The sequence below is a fragment of the Rhinopithecus roxellana genome, chromosome 17, assembly GCF_007565055.1.
Source record: "Rhinopithecus roxellana isolate Shanxi Qingling chromosome 17, ASM756505v1, whole genome shotgun sequence".
NCBI lineage: Eukaryota > Metazoa > Chordata > Mammalia > Primates > Cercopithecidae > Rhinopithecus > Rhinopithecus roxellana.
Genome location: NC_044565.1, coordinates 112695707 through 112720125, shown reverse-complemented (window position 1 = coordinate 112720125; position 24419 = coordinate 112695707). Strand labels below are relative to the sequence as shown.

The 24419-nt window shown below is 41.9% G+C and overlaps 1 pseudogene; it reads right to left on the bottom strand.

The window, feature by feature from the left end:
* Nucleotides 1–15573: 15573 nt before the first annotated feature.
* Nucleotides 15574–16089, bottom strand: LOC115894377 (annotated as a pseudogene).
* Nucleotides 16090–24419: the final 8330 nt, after the last annotated feature.

Here is a 24419-nt window from a genome sequence, read left to right as displayed (position 1 = left end):
TGCCACCCACCCCAGAGGTGAAGCTGGGGAGCCAGAGATGAGCAGGTTCACGCCCATCAAATGCAGCTGCAATCCCTGTAGTAACTGGAGGTCACCATTAAACAGAAGGGCACCTCACTTGGAATAAAAGCACTCTGCATAAAGGAACTCAAGATTGGCCGGAGACTGCTTAGAAACCATCACAATCATTCTTGTTGGTGACAGTGAAGCTTCAAGAGTGGTCACTTTTCCTGTAGAAACGCCACAGACGTGATTCCTGGAACTCATTTAGAATATTTCTTTCCCGGAAACCACACAACCAAGAGTTTCCTAATGCCGTCTCTTGACCAGAAAGATTCAGATTTCTGACGAAACTAAACCCTGGCCAGCCTCCTGATTCTAGAAGATGCTATACAGAAAAACTAACTCAAAGGGGTTGCATTTCTTTTGTCATCCATGACACATAAAAAAAATTTTAATATACAAAAAATGTAGGAATTGTACAGTGACTGCCCATGTATCTACCCCCTGGATCACAGATTAGACGTTAAATGTAAAGTTCTAAATGTTCCCAGCTAAGGAAATGTGCAGTGTAAGCCTCTACCTGGTTAGAACCAAGGGGAATGGAATGAGCTTTCCCCGGCCTTGCTGCTCAGCTGGGAGGGGCTGCCACAGCTCAGCCACCCCACCCCAGAGCACCCAGGATGGCTGTGGCAGTTCCTGCCACCCACTCCAGAGGTGAGGCTGGATCTCCAATCATGGTGTTAAGAGTGAGCCAGCTGGGCACAGTGGCTCAAGCCTGGAATCCCAGCACTTTGGGAGGCTGAGATGGGCGGATCATGAGGTCAAGAGATCGAGATCATCCTGGCTAACATGGTGAAACTCCATCTCGACTAAAAAAAATACAAAAAACTAGCTGGGGCGAGGTGGCAGGCGCCTGTAGTCCCAGCTACTTGGGAGGCTGAGGCAGGAGAATGGCATAAACCCGGAAGGCGGAGCTTACAGTGAGCTGAGATCTGGCCACCTGCACTCCAGCCTGAGCAACACAGCGAGACTCCGTCTCAAAAAACAAAACAAAACAAAAAAAAAAGAGTGAGCCAGCCTTTAGAGGCCATGTGGTCTATACTTGAATAGAAAATGTTCCAGGAAACCAAAGATTCCAATGCCTGTGATGAATTCTTAACCATTTGAAACCCAGGCTCCTCATCTATATAAAGAGAACAATGCTCTCTCCTGGGAAAGCATTTCAGAAGGACGAAAAAGGATCCACATGAGAGCAGCTGAAAACTACAAGGCACCTGCAATTATAAGATTTTTTCTATATCTTTGTTTCAAGGAATGTCAGCATTCTAAATATTGCACTTCATTCCACATCACCTTTCAGGAGCAAATCATAACGATCAAAACTATCAGCAGAATCCCTACCAGCTCAGTCACCGCGTGCTTCTTCTCCCTGCATGAGAATTCCTGCAGAAAGATGGGACCATCCAAGAATGGCTCCCTGCCATCATGTGCCCATACTCCTTCCCCAGGGAGCTATTCCTGTACTCATGGGGCATGGGAAACCTGTATAACGCCACCAGAAAGTCCTTGTTTGACTTACACACTTCCCAGAAGGGCTGATTTTATCCAGAATCCGAACTGTGTCAAACACTAAACCTAAGAAATCATCAAGAAACCAAGGAAATGTAAGGCCATCTCCTGCCCCGGGTGCATGGCTACTAGGGAAGAAAGAGAAAATGAGACATGAAAGGAAACTTTTAAGATATTCAGACCATCACTGGATGATTCCAGGAACCCATTACAGATCACTGCTGTTCCTAATAACAGGAAAGAAATTCTAAAATTCCAACAGGCATGGTGAATCCCTCACTTGCATGAAATCAAAATAATAATCCATCACTATCTTCAAAAGGACAAAAGAAAAACTCTACTTCCTCTTCAGATTAATTTGTGTACAAATAACTTAAGTGAGAAAATCTTAATGTCTGGACTGTGATATCAATAGCAAAATAACCCCAAGCTTCCCAATTAAAAGATATGGACGGGCTGAGTGGATTTAAAACAAGAAAAACCAACTCTATGCTGCCTACAAAAAACTCACTTCAGCCGTAGAGACACACATAGACTAAATGTGAAGGGATGGAAAAACATGTTCCACATTAATGGAACTCAAAAGTGAGCAAGAGTAGCTATATTTATTTCAGACCAATCACAATTTAAGTCAAAAACTCTAAAAAGGAGACAAAAAGGTAATTATGTAATAAAGAGATCGACATAGAAAGAGGCTATAACAATGACGAGTGTATGTGCACCCAACAACAAAGCACCCAGATATATAAAGCAAATATTTGTAGATCTAATAGAGAGAGAGGTCTGGCGTGGTGCCTCAAGCCTGTAATCCCAGCACTTTTGGGGGTGGAGGCAGGTGGATCACCTGAGGTCAGCAGTTCAAGACCAGCCTGGCCAACATGGTGAAACTCTGTCTCTGCTAATACAAAAAATGAGCCCAGCATGGTGGCACATGCCTGTAATCCCAGCTACTTGGGAGGCTGAGGCAGGAGAATCACTTGAACTCGGGAGGTGGAGGTTGCAATGAGTTGAGATTGCACCTCTGCACTCCAGCCTAGGCAACAAGAGCAAAACTCCATCTCAAATATATATATATACACACACACACACATACATATATATCTATATTTACATCTATATATATATATAGAGAGAGAGAGAGAGACCAACACAACAATAGTAGGGGCTTCAAAACCCCACTGTCAGCACTGGAGATGATCTAGACAGAAAATAACAACAAAATATCAAGTTGAAAGTACAGTGTAGACCAAATGGACCTAACAGACATTTACAGAACATTTCATCCAACAGATACAAAATGCACATTCTTCTCAGCACATGGAACATTCTCTAGAATCAACACATGCTAGGCTACAAAAGAAGTCTCAATTCATTTTTTTTTAATTGAAATAACATCTAGGATATTCTCAGACTGTAACAGAATAAAGCTATATATCAACAACAAGGAACAGTACTTCTCAAAAGAAGACATTTATGCAGCCAATAGACACATGAAAAAATGCTCATCATCACTCGCCATCAGAGAAATGCAAATCAAAACCACAATGAGATACCATCTCACACCAGTTAGAATGGCGATCATTAAAAAGTCAGGAAACAACAGGTGCTGGAGAGGACGTGGAGAAATAGGAACACTTTTACACTGTTGGTGGGACTGTCAACTAGTTCAACCATTGTGGAAGACAGTGTGGCTATTCCTCAAGGATCTAGAACTAGAAATACCATTTGACCCAGCAATCCCATTACTGGGTATATACCCAAAGGATTATAAATCATGCTGCTATAAAGACACATGCACACATATGTTTATTGTGGCACTATTCACAATAGCAAAGACTTGGAACCAACCCAAATGTCCATCAATGACAGACTGGATTAAGAAAATGTGGCACATATACACCATGGAATACTATGCAGCCATAAAAAAGGATGAGTTCATGTCCTTTGTAGGGACATGGATGCAGCTGGAAACCATCATTCTCAGCAAACTATCACAAGGACAGAAAACCAAACACCGCATGTTCTCACTCATAGGTGGGAAATGAATAGTGAGATCAGTTGGACACAGGAAGGGGAACATCACACACCGGGGCCTGTTGTGGGGTGAGGGGAGGGGGAAAGGATAGCATTACGAGATATACCTAATGTAAATGACGAGTGAATGGGTGCAGCACGCCAACTTGGAACATGTACACATATGTAGCAAACCTGCACATTGTGCACATGTACCCTAGAACATAAAGTTTAATAAACAAACAAACAGAAAACAAATCAACAACAAGGAGAACTTTCAAAACTGTATAAATACATAGAAATTAAACAATATGCCCTTGAATAGCCAATGGGTCAATGAAGAAATTAAGAAGGAAATTAAAAAATTTCTTGAAATAATTGAAAACAGAAACACAACATATCAAAGCCTATGGTATACAGCAAAAGCAGTATTAAGAGGAAAGTTTATAACAATAAACTACATTTAAAAAACACATTTAAAATAAACAACCTAACAATGAACTGCAATGAGCTAGAAGAGCAAGAACAAATCAAATCCAAAAGTGGTAGAAGAAAAGAAATAACAAAGATCAAAGAGGAAGTAAATCATATTGAAACTAACAAATATGAAAGATGAAGAAAAAAATGTTGGTTTTTTGAAAAGATAAATAAAATAGACAAACCATTAGCTACACTAAGAAAAAGAAAGAAATCCCAAATAAATAAAATTAGAAACAGAAAAGGAGAATTACAGTTGGATACCACAGAAATACAAGGGATCATTAGAGACTATTTTTAACAACTGTATGTCAACAGATTGGAAAACCTAGAGGAAATGGATCAATTCCTGGACATGTACAACTTACCAAGATGGAACCAAGAAGAAACGGAAATCCTAAACAGAACAATAATGAGTAACATGTATGACTATGTAATAATAAAAAGTCTCCCAACAAAGAAAATCCCAGAACTAGGTGGCTTCACAGCTGAATTCTACACATTTTTATTTCAATTCCTCTCAAACTATTCCAAAAATATTGAAGAGGAGAGAATTCTGCCAAGTTCATTCTTCAAAGTCAGCATTACCCTGATACCAAAATCAGACAAGGACACAATAAAAAGAGAAAACTCTACGTCACTACCCCGATGAACACAGCTGCGAACATCCTCAACAAAATACCAACCAACTGAATCCAACAGGAAATCAACAAGATTATACACCATGATCAAGTGGGATTGACCCCAGGATGCAAGGATTGCTCAATAAACACAAATCAATAGACACACTACATCACATCCACAGAATTAAGGACAAAACCATATCATTTCGATAATACAGAAAAAGCATTTGATAAAATTCAACGCTGCTTCATGATAAAAAGTCTCAACAAACTAGGCACTGAAGGAAACATACCTCAACACAATAAAGGCCATATGTGACAAACTCACAGCTAACATAATGGTGAATGGGGAAACACTAAGAGCTTTTTCTCTGACATCTGTAACAAGACAAGGACGCCCACTTGTGCCACTCCTATCCAACACAGCACTGAACGTCCTAGTCAAGAGCAGTTAGGCAAGAGAAAGAAATCAAGGGCACCCAAAGTGGAAAGGAGGAACTCTAATTGTCTGTTTTCAGACAATATGCTCTTATATATTAAAAAAAAAAAAAAAAAAGACTCCAGCAAAAATCCCTTTGAACCGATAAACAAATTCAGTAAAGTTACAGAATACAAAATAAACATATAAAAATCAGTAGCATTTCTATAGACTAACAATGAGCCAGTGGAAAAAGAAATCAAGAAAGCAATCCAATTTAGCTACAAAAATATCAAATAAAACTAAAAATACCTCAGAAGAAGTCTAACCAAGAGGGTTAAAGATCTCTATGAGGAAAATGATATTCTACCCTCTGAAGGTAGAACAGTGGAATCTAGAGACAGGAAAGGGCGGCGGGAAGGCAGAAAGGGAGAGGTTGGCTAATGGATCCAAAATTACATCTAGATAGTAAAAATGAGGTTTAGTGTGCTATAGCCTTGTAGGGTGACTATAGTTTATAATTTATTGTATATTTTCAAGCAGCTAGAAGAGAGGATTTTAAATATTCCCAGCATTCAGAAATGACAAATGTTTGAGAAGATGGACATGCTAATTACCCTCATTTGCTAATTACACATGATAAACATGTATTGAAATATCACACTGTATCCCATGGATATGTACCATAACGTGTCCATTAAAAATAATAATTGTTAAAAACCCAAGGGCCATTTCTCATTTGTCCTATGTCAATGTCGTGGTCCATTGGTGGAGACCTAGCCATTTGCAAGTAAGACTATAGTCACTTGAGCTGAAAGCAAATGAATCGTCACAAAAACTACCACTGGCACCAAGTCTTCTTTCCAGAATTTCCTGCCCACAGCACTGCCACAGTCACTGTGGGCAGGAAAGACACACTAGCAACCAAGTTTCAACCCCAGCACAGTGGATGCTTTTATTTCTCTGGTTTGGAATAAGTGTGTGTTCATAACTTACATTTACTCCAACTGTCCCCTTGCTTAAATAGCTCCTTAAGGATGACTTCCTGTTACTAAACTCCAACAGCTTCTGAGCATCCATTATATTCTCCAAAGTCAATAAAAAGAGAAAATGTGTTGAAAGCCTGATAATGTTCACTTAAGAATCCAGCACGATGTACCGCTTGAAATGGCCACTCCCCCTTGTTCCTTTACCTGACTTTTAAAGTAACCCAGTTATTACACATAATTGAAGCCATAATTTCTGCAATACCATTAGGTCCACAGAGGGTGGGGCCAGGGGACTTCAAAGTCTGTCTCTGAATTTTTTTTAAAAAAGGAAAGCTTATGAGAGTAGGTAATGAAAATAAATATTCACACAACTCGAAACAGGGGATGGTGACACATAAAGCTCCAGCCTGGCACAGGTGTCCAGCCAGTGAGGGTGGGGACACAGACTCGTACGGTCCCCACAATCCCCCAGAAGTGCCACAGACATGTGGGTGGCCTGATACAGAGCCAGGCTCCGAATTCCAGGAGTTGTCTGGCTCTTGTGCACCCCATGTGGTCCACAGTGCACGAGGATGCCCCACGTCACCAGTCCCGATGCAGAGCACAAGAATGCCCCATGTCACGAGCCCCCGCTGCAGAGCATAGCCCGAAGGTGCCAGCCCAGCCTCCTACACACACTGGCCACCAAGGCACTGCCCTCCAGGAAGGAGGACCCCAGAGGTCGTGGCAGGGTGAGGTTCGGCTCTTCATCATCCCCGAGCAGAGGGGAAAGTCCCAGCAGACATTTGGGGAGCCTCTACAGGTGGCTCTGGGACTCTGAGCAGAGGTTCAAAGATGTCCCCAGATACGCCAGACTCAACCCTAAAACAGGCCATTCTTCCAGATATGCCCAGACTGGAACCTATAGAGGCCATCCTTCCTAGCTTTCCTCTGGAAAAGCAGGCTTAAAAGAGTATCGACTAAAAGGGGCCACCAGGAAGAGGGAAGTCCTATCTTTAAAAAAAGAAAGAATTTTTTTAAAAAAGAGGCACTGAGGCTCTGACCCATCTGAGCACAAAGTACGTGCTCGGCAGCATCTGTCAGAGCAGAGCAAGCACACACATGCTCTCCATACCCTGTGCTCCCGGCCCCCGTGCTCCCCGCACCCATGCTCCCCGCACTCGTGCTCCCCACACCTGTGCTCCGGGCACCCGTGCTCCCCGCACCCGTCCTCCCCATCGCCCATGCTCCCCACACCTATCTGTGCTCCCCATGCCTATGCTCCCTGCACCCGTGCTCCCCGCACTGTGTTCCCTGCGCCCATGTCTGCTCCTCGAGCTCTCTTCCACTGATTTCCTCTGTACGTCCCTCTTGATAGTCACTGTCACCTCGAATCACCTGGCTAAACGGAGGTAAAGAAAAAGTCTAGAGTAGCACTTTGGAGGACAGAGTGGAAGTGGCTGTTTACCAAGCAGGGCTATGAGATGAGCGCATCTGAATCCCCATTAATCCTGACGGTCAGTTGATTAGCCCTGTTCAGCAGCTGGGGACACTGAGGTGCAGAGGGACGGGCTTGCTTACCCGGACGATGCTGACAGTGTGGGCCCAGCCCGGTCCCACAGCCACCAGGAGGAGGCTTCTGAGTGGGCAGGCGCGGAGGTGCAGCCCAGAGAACGCTTGGGACCCTGGCACAGACTCCTCAGGAAGGAAACAGAGAAAGGTCCACAGAGACTCAAGCAGCTACAGAAGAAGGTCACCCAGAAGTTAAAAATAGATGTTTGTGCTTTATCGTCCCAGCGTGCTAAAAATCCAGCTCGCTCACACGAATGGCCTGACGTGAGCCCGGCCTCCTTCAGCACTGGGCTAAGCGAGAGCCACACCTGCCCCTCTCCCGACAATAGCAGGCTCCGCAGCTGTTCTTCAACGTACTTGACACCCTTCCGTGAGGATTAAGCTACACTCTGTCGACACTGGGTAAGTTTAATCCCGACACAGCTAACCGTGTCGATCTGCAGTGAACAAACAACTTACTTTGGATGATTCTGTCACTGACAAAGACCCTGAATCTCACAGCAAAGCTTAGTGACACGACTTACCTTTCTGTTTTCATTTCAGGTACACTGGCCCATAAGGTCTAGTTTACCTGCTGATAATGCCTTGGAAAGACCACCAGGGGGCCCCACACCATTTTCAGCTTCATGGGGATGTGAATTTCCCTTTGATGACAAAGATGACGGGGAAAATAAAACAAGGATCCAAAACAGATGCCTGTGTGTTTCCTGGGAGTGATAAGGTCAGGAACTGCCGCTCTGTGTCAGGTGAGGGAGTAACAGAGAGAATGGCACCAACTCCTGAGACAGGACCTGAGCATGGTGCAGCCACCGCCTGTGGCCATGGAAATTCCAGGGAATGCAGGCCCCAGTTGCATGGTACAGCCACCATCTGCGACTACAGAAATTCCAGGGAACGCAGACCCTCAGACACATGGTACAGCAACCATCTATGGCCACGGAAATTCCAAGGAATGTAGACCCTCAGTCACATGGTACAGCCACCATATATGGCCATGGAAATTCCAAGGAATGCAGACCCCAGTCGCATGGTGCAGCCACAGTCTGCAGCCACAGAAATTCTGGGGAACGCAGACCCCAGTCGCATGGTACAGCCACCACCTATGGCCATGGAAATTCCAGAGAACACAGACCCTCATTCACATGGTACAGCCACCACCTATGGCCACGGAAATTCCAGGGAACATAGACACCAGTTGCGTGATGCAGACACCACCTGCAGCCACAGAAATTCTGGGGAACGCAGACTCCAGTCGCATGGTGCAGCCACCACCTTTGGCCATGGAAATTCTGGGGAATGCAGGCCCCAGTCTCTAAAGTGTTATTTGTTTTATGAACTTCACTGCAGTGAATGTGGAAGAGTTTCTCTCCGTGCAGAGCTCAGTATCCAGAAAGAAAGTCAGCCCTAGGAATGCCTTCCTCCTCTTCAGAGCTCAGGGCCCAGGGCTGACACCCTTGGGAGGGGTCCTTGTTCGGCAACTGTGCCTGTTGAGCGTTCCCCAACACTTACCGTGCACCTCCTAGGAGCGGAGGCTACAACGGGGAGCCAGAGACTAAGCTCTGCTCAGACAACAGTGAGCTGATGGCTTTCCACTCTAAGTTCAACAGGGACCCAGACACCAATCTCTGCTGAGAAAACAGTGAGCTGATGGCCTTCCACTGTAAGTTCCAACCGCACAGAGTGTGTATTCCATGAATGCTTGTTAAATGAATGATTCATATAATAAGGTCGTCTGTGCTGACCTTTGCTGATCTGCTGACTGTGGGTTTCAGAGCATAGACCTCATTCCTGGAGCAGCCAGTTCTTCCCAGAGCGACGGCTGCTGGAGGACAAAGCCCAGGGCTTCTGTCCTGCTGCAACGCACTCAGGACCCTGCACTGGGCATGCTGGGGGCCTCTCCAGCAGGAGATCCCCAGTCCTGACCTTGCAATACCAGTGAACCCCAGGGGAGTCCCAAGTGCTCAAAATCAAGTAAATGTCCATTGTGATTTAACATATCAATTTTAGAAGAAATGGCAGATTGCCACTTCCCTCCTCAAACTAGGGACCATAGATCGATCCATGGCCCTAACTGAGGCTCTGCCTTAAATCCTGCTAAAACTACCAGCCAAACACTCAAATTTACATTAGAGTTAAAGGGGGAAAAAAAAACTAAACCCCTGTAAGAAATGGTCAAGTAACCTGTGATACATCAACCCAAAGATTAAACATTAAAACAATGAAGTAGCAAGATATTAAAAGAATAGAAACTCTATATACATCATGGTTCAAGGTTCTAAAATTACACAGAGACAAAGACTGGAATGGAAGGGGGATAGGTTTACAGATACATTTTTTATTTTTTAATTTTTAATATTACTTCTCTAATGTATGATTTGACTAACCAGATAATTCAGCAAAAAAAAAAAATCAATTATGCCTATAGATAAATATGTAAAGAATCCTTCTCTCTGATGCCAATGGAATTAGTTTGGGTCTGGCCCATAGTCTTTAATCTTTTAATGAAGACACAAAAACCATCTTTCAAGCTATTAGAAAAAAAAAAGATTTAAAACCAGGAGCCCAGAAGAAAAGGACCCGCTCTGTATCACAGCGTCTCTCCACGCCTCTCCACCCGGGACAGTGCTCTCTCAGCATGCTCCTTATCAGCATGTAGCTACCAATATTGTGACATTATTACTGCAGAGTGAATGATGACTGGGGCATCTTAGCAGGATTTCTAGGGTGTTTCTTTCTGCATAGGTACCTCTTCTCCCTCCTACCCACAATTGACAAGTGCCCATCCACTCCAGCATTACAGATGCCACTAAATGGGAATTTTTCGTGGTCCCTCCAGGTGAGCCTTCCCAGACTTTCCCTTTTTCAGGAGCTCCCCCTCCTGTTCATGTCTAGCCGTCTATCTGCTCTAACAGAGCCCACTACCCTGTGTCTTTCCCAAAAATAGTGAGGGAACGATTATTGGAAACCATAGGAAATGATATGCATGTAGATGAAAACTTTACAACTTACACAAATAATCACTCAAAATCATCCTTACACTAAAAATGCAAAACTATACAATTTCTAGAAGAAACTATGGAAGAAAAGCTATGTGCCTTTGGGTTTGGTCATGAGTTTTAACAAATGACACACAAGGTTGATATACACAGAAGAAATGACAATGTGGATTTCTTAATATTTACAGTTTATACTCTGGAAAAGACCTTGTTAAGGGAACAAGAAGACAAGCCACATATTGAAAAAAAATTTTGCAAAATACAGATCTGAGAAAGAACCTGTATTCAAAATATATACAAAATTCTTGAAACTAAACAATAAGTTAAACAGCTCAGTTAAAAATGCACACAGATCTGAACAGACACCTCACCAAAGACGATCTATGGATGGCAAGTAAACATACAAAAAGATGCTCAACGTACTAGAGAATTGAAAACCACAATGAGATAGCACAGCTGGTCTATATCTGTTAGAACTGCTAAACTCTAAAAAAATGACAAATTGCTGGAGGAAAAACAAGAGCTCTTTTCATTGCTGGTGGAAGACAGTGTGTAAGACCAGAATATGCCACCCCAAAATATGATGGTAGGAAACCAGAATATGCCACCCCAAAATATGTCCCTTTGGCATAAGAATTATTCTGAGCTGATTACTTTGAAAAAAATGCTAAAAAAGGAAGTTCTGAAAACAGAGTAGAAGTTACCCTTGTGTCAGGAAAATTTACATCTATAAAAGAAATCCCCATTTAAAACATCTCTCTCTCTCTCTCTCTCTCTCTCTCTCTCTCTCTCTCTCGGCACCAACCAAGAAGAGAAGGATGACTAAATTACTAAAGAGTCTTATCAACACAGAACGCATGGAGTTAAGTCTGTATAAGAAAACTTACCCTTGTCTACTGTGCTTTTGCTTGTTACCTCCCCACTACTGAGCTTCAAATCTTCTTTCTTTAAGTTGAAGATAGCATTTACACTTGAATTGAAAGCCACCTGCTGGGGATTTACTCATTTTTCCCTGAGTATCTCCCATGTATCCATAAGGTATACATGTTTTTAAACTTGTCTACTTTTTTCTCATTTTAATCTGTAATTTGTTACAGAGGGTCCCATCTAAGAATTCCGTAAAAGTAGAGAGAAAATTATTTTTCCTCCCCTATTACAAGTTGGGCAGTTTTTCCCAAAGCTAAACAAGTCTCACCTTACAATCCAAAAATCACATTCATAAGTATTTTGATAGCTACTTTGACATTATTTCCAAACAAAAGTTACCATGCAATTATGTACAGAAGCCCTATTCATAATGACCAAAGGAAAAAAAGGAATCAGAAAGTCTTACAACAGATGACTGTGTGGGAACCCACTCAGACATCAAGAGTTGTCATAGGGGCTGGGCACGGTGGCTCATGCCTGTAATCCCAGCACTTTGGGGAGGCCGAGGCAGGTGGATCACGAGGTCAGGAGATTGAGACCATACTGGCTAACATGATGAAACCTCGTCTCTACTAAAAAAAAAAAAATACAAAAAAAATTAGCCGGGTGTGGTGGCGAGCACCTGTAGTCCCAGCTACTCAGGAGGCTGAGGCAGGAGAATGGCATAAACCTGGGAGGTGGAGCTTGCAGTGAGCCAAGATCATGCCACTGCACTCCAGCCTGGGCAACAGAGCAAGACTCTGTCTAAAAAAAAAAAAAAAAAAAAAAAAAAAAAAAAAAAAAGAGTTGTTATAAAGATTATTTAAGTGAAAACATTTGAGATACCGAAGATAAAGAAAGAAATCTTACCAGACTTACTTTATCTAATTATAGCAGAGCTCCCAGAAAATACAGCTGCCATTAACCCCATCCAAGGAGTTTCTTTCAAATTCAGCTGCCAGGAAGACAGCCTACTCATTCCCATTAGCACCTGATAAATGAAAATGAAATCGTAAGCTTCCAAATGACTGAACAGACCCACTCTTGGCTGAGGGGATCCCAGAGTGACTTTCAAAACTGAGTTCTTGTATTTACAGAGGGTCCCATCTTAGAATTCTGTAAAGGTAGAGAGAAAATTATTTTTCCTCCCCTATTACAAGTTGGGCAGGATGGGATGACAGGGGTCAGATACACCTCGTTATACCCCCTCCTTTGCTAACCATGATGAGGCTTTCTTCCCTAAGGATTTAACAGAAACAAGCCTTTCAAAAGACTCCACCACTTGATTTCAACCAACTGCCTGAAGCTGCCTCTCCTCTCTTGCCTGATAAGAGACCACCCATGACGGAGAGGTTCTGACAGCATACACAGGATGCACAGAGTGAATTTTCATATCCTCTGCTTCACCTTTTAATGTCAGAGGGCTGAAAACTCCACCCTGGGATCATGCTAACACTGCCATTTTTTTGTACATTGGACCCATGAAGGAGCAAGAAACTCAATTGCACATGCATGCATTTCTCCTTTCAGAAATATGCATGACTCCTCCTAGAGCTTATTAAATATGTGTATTTGGCCACACCACTCAGTATAAATTACTATTTCCTTTACCTCTCCCTTGAAGTGTCTGTTTCTGACTTCTGGCTGGAGGTTATGCTTCCTAGCCTTTCAGGACTATCCTGCAGGCTGCAACCCTTTATAGGAAATAAATCTCTCACTGGGTGCAGTGGCTCATGCCTATAATCAAAGCACTTTGGGAAGCCGAGGCGGGTGGATCACCTGAAACCAAGAGATCCAGACTATCCTGTCCAACATGGTGAAACCCCATCTCTACTAAAAATACAAAAATTAGCTGAGCATGGTGGTGCATGCCTGCAGTCCCTGCTACTAGGGAGGATGAGGCGGGATAATCGCTTGAACCTGGGAGGTGCAGCCTGCAGTGAGCCAAGATCACTCCACTGTACTCCAGCCTTGGCAACAAGAGTGAAACTCTGACTCAGAAAAACAAAAATATAATGAAATCTCTCCGAATTTCTGAAGCTCATCATTCTTCATTTGACAGCATTAAAAAGTTCAAAAAGACCTTCCACACTCTCCCACAGAAGCCCTAGAAATCTTCATTTTGTTTTTCATTTTGGATGCCTGAGAACTTGTAATCCAATGAGTAGAAATGTTGGTACCCCATTTATGGCTGTCATCCTGCCAGTTCTCAGGAGTTTGTATAAGTCTAAATCTGCAAGTGTCTCATCCCATAAGGACCCTTGTCTCTTTCTCTGTTGCCTTTGTCCACTGGCTCTGGCAACAGGGGTCTTTCTTTCTCCTTGGCTATCTTTGGATATGGGAGCTCCCTCTTCTGAGCCACCTTAGGAAATGCCTTTTGCATGCATGGCTAAGTCACTAAAAAGCCTACAGTTTGAGTAACATTTTGAGTGAGTACTCTCTGAAGCTGGGTTGGAATCTCAGGCTTCTTTGTCTGAAAGGTAACTCTTGGGCTAGAAGTTTCTTATCCTAGCTTTGGTTTTGAGGCCTCTCTGTTCTCCTGTTGGGTTGGAAGTTATTCCTGGCTTTTTGTTTCAGGTGTCTCTGTGATCTTGCTCTTGATCCTTTCATGGGAACTTCTCAGTTGACTAAATTCTCCCTTCTCAAACCTCTGCTGACTGTGTGTTCCACCAATATGGAACTAATTCTGTCTACTTCCTTTCCTGTTTGCATGACTTTACCAAGAATTATTTAGAACTTTAATGTTTCTTTTGAGAACATTTTGATCTTCCAAATTGCCTCCTTTAGACCTTTCCTTTCCTAATTGAGTCTCTCAACTCCCTATAATCACTGAAACTTTAGGCACCCCACTCCATGCCTTGGAGGCTGTCAATGTGCTCAAGGATCTGCAAAAGCAAACACGTGAGGCTGAAAAATAAAATAGAAAAAAAACCCACAAAATTTAATTCTCAGCTTCATAAGATTATATGTCAAAAGAAAATCTTGAAAATCTTAAAAATCTCCAAAAATATTGGTGAGAAAAAACTTTAGCCCTCATATGAAGAAGATAAAAACTTGTTCCATTTTCCAGAAACACAGTTATAATACAAACATCAAATGGGGTAAAGACAAAAACAAAGTCTTCCATATAAACTAGTGAATTTTGTATTATTGTAATCACATTAGTCAGTGTTCCCCAGAAAGGCACAATCCGTAGGATATATGTAGATAGACAGATGTAGAAGGTTCACATAATTATGGAGGCAGAGAAAGTCCACGATAGGCTGTCTCCAAGTTGGGGAACCAGGAAAGCTGGTAGCATTGCTCAGTCCATGTCCAAAGGACTCAGAATCAGTTAAGCCAATGGTATAACTCTCATTCTGAGGCCAAAGGCCTGAGACCCTGAAGTTCTGATGTCAAAGGCAAGAGAAGGATGTTTCAGTTTCAGAAGGAGATAATTCATCTTTCTTCTTCCTTTTTGTTCTATCTGGGCTCTCAAGCAATTGGATGCTGCCTGTATTAGTCCATTTTTGTACTGCTAGGAAGAAGTACCTGAGTTTGAGCAATTTATAAAGAACAAAGAGGGTTTTTTTTTTTTTTGGTTTTTGGTTTTTTTTTTTTTTTTTTTTGAGACGGAGTCTCACTCTGTCGCCCAGGCTGGAGTGCAGTGGTTCAATCTCCTCTCACTGCAAGCTCTGCCGCCTCCCAGGTTAACGCCATTCTGCTGCCTCAGCCTCCCTAGAAGCTGGGACTACAGGCGCCCACCACCACGCCCGGCTAATTTTTTGTGTTTTCAGTAGAGACGGGGTTTCACCGTGTTCGCCAGGATGGTCTTGATCTCCTGACCTTGTGATCCCCCCACCTCGGCCTCCCAAAGTGCTGGGATTACAGGTGTGAGCCACTGTGCCTGGCCAACAAACAAGTTTCTATTCTCCTTGAGTGCTTACAAGAAGCTAATGTTATATTTACTAGATCATTAGAATCAAACCTATAAGCCTAAAGATTTTAAGTCGTCATTCTTATGAAAAACATTATTTCCCTTTTTTTATGGTGAAAAGATATACATCTATTTAGAATCAGCCAGCTGGACTCAGTTTAGATTATCCCAAGTTTGTTGGCAACATCCAAAGCATCATAATCAGGAGCCAGTCGAACATATGCCTTCTTCTCTCCATCAGGCCGAATCAGGATGTTGACCGTGGCCACATCCACATCCCAGAGCTTCTTCACAGTCTGTTTGATCCGGTGCTCTTTGGCTTTAACATCGACAGTGAACACAAGCATGTTGTTGTCTTCTATCTTCTTCATGGCTGACTCAGTGGTCAGTGGAAACTTGATGATAGCATGGTGGTCAAGCTTGTTTCTCTGGGGGGCACTCTTCCCAGGATATCTGGGCTGCCTCCGGAGTCGCAGTGTCTTGGGATGCTGGAAGGTGGGGGAGTTGCAGATCTTCTTTTGGGGGGGCTGTGGACACATTTCAACACTGCCTTCTTGGCTTTTAAAGCCTTTGCTTTGGCTTCAGCTTTAGGAGGGGCAGGAGCTTCCTTCTTCACTTTTGGTGCCATCTTGTGAAAAGCGAAAAATATTATTTCATTAATAAGTTTTTTACAGTAAATCTGCCTAATAGTAGTTTCCAAAATACTTTTGGTAATTTTTAACCTTAAAATTAAGCTAAGTAAAATATTTCCATTAAATATCTAGATCATTTATCAATAAGATACAATACTAAAACATTAATTACTGAACATAAGTAATTCAAGTTTATATACTTTTGGCTTCTTATTTTTACAGAGAAACTAGATATTTTGGCCTGTTAATAAACATGTTTTTGCCTACCACACTGAGAAATTGAGACGGAGCGACACTCATTCTCAAAAAAAAAAAAGAAAGAAAAAAAAAGAAATCTCTTTCTCTTAAGCTAACTCTTGTTGTTTTTGTTTTTGTTTTTGTTTTTGTTTGTTTTTTGTTTGTTTGTTTGTTTTTTCTTTTTCTGAGACAGAGTCTCGCTCTGTCACCCAGGCTGGAGTGCAGTGGTGCGATCTCAGCTCACTGCAAGCTCTGCCTCCTGGGTTGATACCATTCTCCTGCCTCAGCCTCCCGAGTAGCTGGGACTACAGGTGCCCACCACCACGCCGGCTAATTTCTTGTATTTTTTAGTAGAAATGGGGTTTCACCGTGTTAGCCAGGGTGGTCTTGGTCTCCTGACCTCGTGATCCGCCCATCTCGGCCTCCCAAAGTGCTGGAATTACAGGCATGAGCCACCACACCCAGCCTCCAAATCTTTTTCTTTGAGACGGAGTCGCGCTCTGTCACCCAGGCTGGAGTGCAGTGGCCGGATCTCAGCTCACTGCAAGCTCCACCTCCTGGGTTTACACCATTCTCCTGCCTCAGCCTCCCGAGTAGCTGGGACTACAGGCACCTGCCACCTTGTCTGGCTAGTTTTTTGTATTTTTTTTTTTAGTAGAGACGGGGTTTCACCGTGTTAGCCAGGATGGTCTCGATCTCCTGACCTCGTGATCCACCCGTCTCGGCCTCCCAAAGTGCTGGGATTACAGGTTTGAGCCACCGTGCCTGGCAAACTCTTAAGCTATCTCTAACTCACAACAATTTAGTAGATTATGTTTTTGTAAACAGAAATGGAGCAATTATCTTTTTTCCCCACCTGATTTCTCTAGAATTTTGAAATTCTTACTGAATACTCTTACTTTTATGACAATATAGTTGTTAGCAAAAGTCCAGTAAGTATCTGTTCACCTTGTAACAGGACAGAATTGGAAACTTTGGCTATATTATCAAGGCTTTTACTGAAATATCATATTTAGGAAGTGTGCCTCAGACCAGTTATGACAAGCAATTGTAAGGAACTAAGGTTGACTTGTATGGAGCCAATGCTTACAAAGCACTCTGAGAAAAGCCAGTCTGATACCTGGATTTTGGGGTTCACAACCTTACAGATTAGTAAGGAAGGTCATTTCCTTGTAGGCCCAGGAATTTGGGGCTATTTTGAGTGCCTCAAGCAGAGAGGAATTCACATAAAGCTATAAAGACTGCAGCTGAAATTTGATAGTATGTTCTTGGCTTGGCTTTTAGCTTCAATAAGGCCTTTAAAAGTCCAACCTGAGATTCTGTACGAAAACTTGCAGCAACAAAGCTTGAAAGCACCTATGTGGTCAGCTCTTGTTCTTGCTGCACTTACATAAATGATCAGGCAAAACCTAACAAAGCTAGACTTATTTTTGAAACAAGAATAATCTTACTCTGATTATCTATGATCAAAAATGATGGTTACTACAGAGATAAATTTTGTTTCAATGGAAAACTATAAGTCGGATGGGCATGATGGCACATGCCTATAATTCCAGCACTTTGGGAGGCCAGGAGTTCAAGACCAGCCTGGGCAACATGGTGAAACCTCGTGTCTACTAAAAATAAAAAAATTAGATGGGCATGATGGCATGTGCCTATAGTCCTAGCTAATCAGGAGGCTGAGGAGGGAGGATCACTTGCACCCAGGAGGCAGAGGTTACAGTGAGCTGAGATTACACCTTTGCACTGCAGCCTGGGAGACAGAACCAGACCCTGTCTCAAAAAAAAACTTCTTTGAGGAAAACTAAACGTAATGTAAATGACAAGTAGATGGGTGCAACAAACCAACACGGCACATGTATACCTACGTAACAAACCTGCACGTTGTGCACATGTACCCTAGAACTTAAAGTATAATAAAAAATTTAAATAAATAAAAGGAAATCTATAGCCCTTGCGGGTTATCAGATTCTAGTCTAGTTTCTTGTCTTTGGGCTAGTTTTACCTGTTTGTAAACTGGATCCTGTCATCTGATGAATTTTGTCCTACAATGATACTTGTGGAATAAGAAGCCATGTATTGTCTCTCCTACTAATGTATCTATTGTCAGTTAATTTGAAGGTCTCCAAACCTGGAACAAAGTTAGAAGAGGAAGGTTTTGCTCCCCCAAATGCATAACCAAACTGTGGTACATTCATGCAATGGAATACTATTTAGCCGTAGAAAGGAACAAGCTATCCACTCACACAAAGACATGAGTGAATCTTGTATGCACATTGCTAAGTGGAAGAAGACAGTCTGAGGAGAATACACACAGTGTGACCTCATTTAATGAGACCCTGCAGAAGGCAGACTACACAGATGGGAAGCCATTGGCTCCATGGGGTGGGGGTTTGAAGCATTCCATATGAAACTTTAATAGTGGGTACCTGCCACTACGCATTTGTCAAAACACGCAGAATTTTACAGCCAAATGAGTAAGCCGAACGCTATTCAAATTAAATAAAATTATTCAGGATGTGGAGTATCCCAACGCAGAATACATCATGTGAAAAAGAAATTATGCTACAAATTACTATGGTTTGGATGTGGTTTGTCCCCGCAAAAACTTGTGTTGAAATTTGACCCCTAGTGTGGCAGTGTGGGGCGGTGGGGCCCAGTGGAAGGTGTTTGGGTCATGGGGATGGAACCCTCATGAATAGGTTAATGTCCTCCATGGGGGTGAGTGAGTTCTGCTCTCACAGGAATGGATTAATTCCTGCAGGAGTAGGTAGTTAAAAAGAGTCTGCGGCTGGACGCAGGTGGCTCAAGCCTGTAATCCCAGCACTTTGGGAGGCCGAGACGGGCGGATCACGAGGTCAGGAGATCAAGACCATCCTGGCTAACACAGTGAAACCCCGTCTCTACTAAAAAAATACAAAAAACTAGCTGGTTGAGGTGGCGGGCGCCTGTAGTCCCAGCTACTCGGGAGGCTGAGGCAGGAGAATGGCCTAAGCCCAGGAGGTGGAGCTTGCAGTGAGCTGAGATCCGGCCACTGCACTCCAGCCTGGGCAACAGAGCCAGACTCCGTCTCAAAAAAAAAAAAAAAAAAAAAGGAGTCTGGCTTCCTTGGCCTCCCTCCTGCTGTTGCTCTTGCTATGTGATCTCTGGTGCACCCTCTGCTCCCCTTCCACTTTCCACCATGAGGTGAAAAAGACTGAGACTCCACCAGATGCAACTGCCCAATCTCAGACATTCCAGCCACCAGTATTGTGAGCCAAATGGACCTTTTTTACTTATAAATTACCCAGCCTCAGGTATTCTGTTACAGAAGCACAAAACGGACTAAGACACAAATGTAGGAAAAAACTCAATGAAGGTGTAGGGAAAATGGTGTTGACCTAAGTCACTTCAAAAGTGAATAGAATCTGTAGACTGAAGGCACATGAAATACACTTCATCACTGGATTCCATTTTATAAAGTTCTTTCCAACAGCGGTAATTGTGAACAATTGTAAAACCACAGTATCTGTATCTGGAATGAAACAATAACTTACATAAGTTGCAGATGGTAGGAACCAGGTCTCTCACTGTTGAAGTGGGAGGTTACAAATTAGCAAAGGGAGAAGGCTAGAATGATTCATGTGATAGCACATCACAGGTGGAGACATCAACATAAACTTACATTTGGTTTAATGTAGATACATACAGTTCCATATAGAAACCTTTATAATTAGGTGTGTATAGGTCTGTTAGATACACACATATACTTCCTAGCATTGCTAAGGAGGGACAAGATACAATGTGCTCATTCAGCAGTCAGATGTAAGTTTTCCTACCATTCTCAAAGGAATCAGACTCTTTGAAGAAATGTCTGGTACTAGAACTGGGACAGTAAATATATGAGCCAGGATAATCTTGAAGTATCAGAAAGTAAGTATGTATGAAAAAAATTAAAATATGTAATAAAAATAAAAATTAATTCTTTTGTTAAAAGAAAAACAGGAGCCAATAAAAAGAGCTACCCATGACCAACACAGGAATGAATTGTGCAACATAATGCTGTAGTGCTGAATAGTAACTAAAGCTTTAAGTAATTATCTAGGTGTCTGTGTTTGTATACATAGGTGAATAAGCAAATGGAGTTGAATAGAACTCTCCTTTGCAAAACAACTCCAAATAATTGAGGTAGACAGTCAGCCATCAAGAAGGTGGAGCTCCTCACTCTCTAAGTGTGGGCTCTGCATAGTGACTTGCTCCAAAAGAACACGTGCAGTATGGGCAAGGAGGAAAATAATGTCACAGTGGAGAAACCTGACAAACTAGCTCCGCCAAACGATCGAAGTGAACATCAAAGGCAACAGTTCACCTTGAGAAAATGAAGTGACAAGAGTAGCACTTCACCTCTGTGATCTACTTCTTCCAGACCCAGAACCCCAGTCTAATTATAAGAAAAATTCCATGTTTAATCACAATGGGGGACATTCTACAAAATTCCTGACCAATCCTCCTCAATACTGTCAAGGTCATCATGAGATGGAAAGCCGGACACGCTGTCACATCCATGAGCTGCCTATGTGATGACTACATGTCATGCAGGATCCTGGATGGGTCAGGGTAAGATGGAACTAAGGGAATCCTAATGCAATATGAATTTTAGTTAATAATAGTCTATCAGTATTTGTTCATTAACTGTGACACATTATGTAAGATATTAATAAGCCATGTGAGACACACTGACAGAAGATGTTAATAAGAGAGGAAAGTAGGTTGAAGCTACAAGGGAAATCTCTGCATTTTTTCTTTTTTGCAATTTCTGTGTAAGTCAAAACTGCTATAAAATATAACTATATTTAAAACATTGTTATATTTTTCAAACATTTCCTTAATTATTTATACCATGAATCGCTGGTAATTGACACTGTTAACTAGTCCTGTTTTTTGAAAAAGAGCACTTATGACACAAAAAAATTAAACAATGCAGACTGATATATAAATCAAAATAAATGTTCTTTACATGTTTTCTGTTACAGAGGTAACACATATGTGTAAACTTATTTATCATATTTTTTTCTTGTGCTGTGGTTGTATCCTGGGTTCATTCTCTAAAATGCTGTTCACCTTAGACCAGGAAAAAAAATAACCTACCAGACTCTGTTTCAATTCATGACTAAATATTTTCGAAAGAGTGACTTTGTAAAAATATGTTCCAATGGCAAATTGATTCATTGTGACTGGATCACTTCTTCCAAAGACTTCTTGTCTTTATTTTGTTCCATGCCTACCTTTTAGCCATAATACAACAGAATCAAATATTGGCCACTGGGAAAAAATATTCAAAGAAAGAAAGAATGTGAACAGAACTTGTGACCATGAAGATTCAATGTTTTACCACAAAACTTTCTAAAAACAAAAGAGTGTAAAAGGATATTCAAAGTCAATTTCCTCAATGAGGCTTTGCAGAAAATGGGGAAACTAGAGAAAAAAAATTGCAGGACATTCTACGGGTGATTTTAGATGTTACTATGTTTTATGGGAAAAAAATACTTTACCTTTTAAAGAATCACAAAGAAGTATTAGAAACCAAAACTCTGGAATGTTTCCAAATTTAGTTGAACCTCTATGTAGTTATGTCTATATAGCTAGTCATGAAGTTGATTTTTTAAAAATCCGTGCCTTGTGTAATAAAATACACAATGAATACTTAACGCTCATAGGAAAACATGTTAGACTTTGTGAAAGGAAAATCAACCTTGGGGACCCAAAATCACTAAGCTAAAGGGAAAGTCAAGCTGGGGCTGCTGAGGGCAAACCTACCTCCCGTTCTGTCCAAAGACACCCGTCTGCTCACCGAGAGAAATGCGTATCTGAGTGCCTCATCGGGAGAGGGTAACCGGCAACTCGAAAGAATGAAACCATTTGTCTCTTACCTACCTATGACCTGGAAGCTCTCTGTCTGGCCTTCTCTTCAAGTTGTCTCACCTTTCTGGACTGAACCAAGGTACATCTTTCACATATTGATTGATGTCTCATGTCTCCCTAAAGTGTGTAAAACCAAGCTGGGCCCCCAACCACCTTGGGCCTGTGTTGTCAGGACCTCCTGCGGAGGCATCACAGGTACATCCTCAAACTTGGCAAAATAAACTTTCTAAAAAATATGAGACCTGTCTCAGATTTTCAGGGTTCACACATGTAATGTAGGATGTCAATGTTTATAAAACAGACATTATTCTATCTACTATTAAAATATGCTGCCATTTAACCTTAGACTTTCTCAACAAAATAAAAAATTTTCATGAGGTACAAATAATATATTTAGACTTAAATAATGTTGCAAGTTTTAATATGCCTACTTTTCAATTTTTCAATACCATTTTTACTACTTTAACACTGTAAGAAAAATGAGTAATGAAAATATGAATAAAAGTGTTTACAGGGGGTGCACATGTTTCCTCCAGCCTCCGCCCATCCCCAGCTTTCATCCCAACTGTCCTGAGGTGGCTCTAAGTATTTCTCCTTTCTCTATACCAAGATCTCCCAGCTGAAGCAAACCCAAATCTTACCATATGTTATGACACGCTGTGATGATGAGTAACCAAAGCCTCGAGGAAGGGATGCTTTTGTAAAACAAGACTGGTAGAACATAACGTGTGAAGTAAAACCCATGGCAGAGCTCCCTCTTTAGCACACGGGGCAGACAGGAAGCTTTTGCCTCACCTTCCTCATTGGACCACAGCCAAGTCTCCCCAGGTCAGTCTTGAGGACAACAAAACTCTGGTCTTCACTGTGGACACACTACCAGGTGCTCCAAAGCCATGGCCTCTCCTCAGGTGGGTCCTGAGGAGAACAAAGCTCTGATTCTAATCCTAACCCCAGTCCTGTCTCTAGACTTTGACCCTGACCCTAAACCCTGATCCCTACCCTGGTCCCTAATTCTGACCCTGATGCTGACCTTGACCCTGACCATGACCCCACCTCTAACCATACTTCTGACCCTGACTCTGACCCAGACCCTAATCCTAGCCCTAACCCTACTATTACCTTTACAATCTATCTCTAATCTTACCCCCTACTGCTAAATAGCTGTGCCCAAAAGCACTTTTAAAATTATTTAACTTCTTTTCCTTGAATTCTCTAAGGACATCCTAAAGGAGATGTCATTATGTATTTTGCAGTCCCTCTGAGTGGTATGGCTTCAGATAGGAAGTTCTAATACTTTGCAAGACATAAAAAGTTTGGAGATTGTTAGGGGTTGTTAGGGATGCATGTTGGCATTCACGATAGTCATTGGTGCTGTTCTCCAAATATTTTCAGTTCAGGTTTTATGAATGTATTCTGACTATTCCAACCCACCTACTTAAATTTTTGCATGACCACATAGCTTTTTTTTTTTTTTTTTTTTGCCGATGGAGGTGAGAAGAAATAACATGTGAGTTTTTCAGGAGAAATCTCTAAGAACAGAGTTCCATTCAGCATGCTTTTTTCTCTTTTCTATAGCAATATTTTTAGCAATATTAATAGCTTCAAAAACTAACTTAGCTATTAGGTTTTTTAAAATGTCCTTTGTCTTCCAGTTTGTAAGCCACACTGATCAGGACTACAGAGTTGAATTATTAGAAGTGATAAAGGAAAGATAATGCTTATCTTTCAAAAACATGAATTACCTGTTTAATGGGCAAAAACAAGTTTTGTTCTATTCATCAGGTAATACAAAACTTTACACAAAAAGTGAGGGTCAGGGAATGCAGAGAACACACAACTGACTTCATGGCAGGAAGATTCTTAGCGCTAATTCAATGTTACTACTCATTAGCTGCAAAATATAATTGTATTTGAAATTTTCATCATGGACACTAACCATCATTATGGACAAAGGATGGCCATTGACCAAAGAGAAAAGATGGTGGTCATAACAACCAGCAGTGCCCATGGCACATCTGCCAGTGTGCAGTGACTATCAGCTCCGACTGATCTGGATGTCTTAATGGCTTCATCTATGAGTGACAGGATTGCCCTGTGTCAATGGCTCTCAAACCTGGGTGCTTGCTTGAATCTCTTAAAGAGCTTTCAAAAATATGCTCATCGCTAATTCACAATTATACTGTTTAGG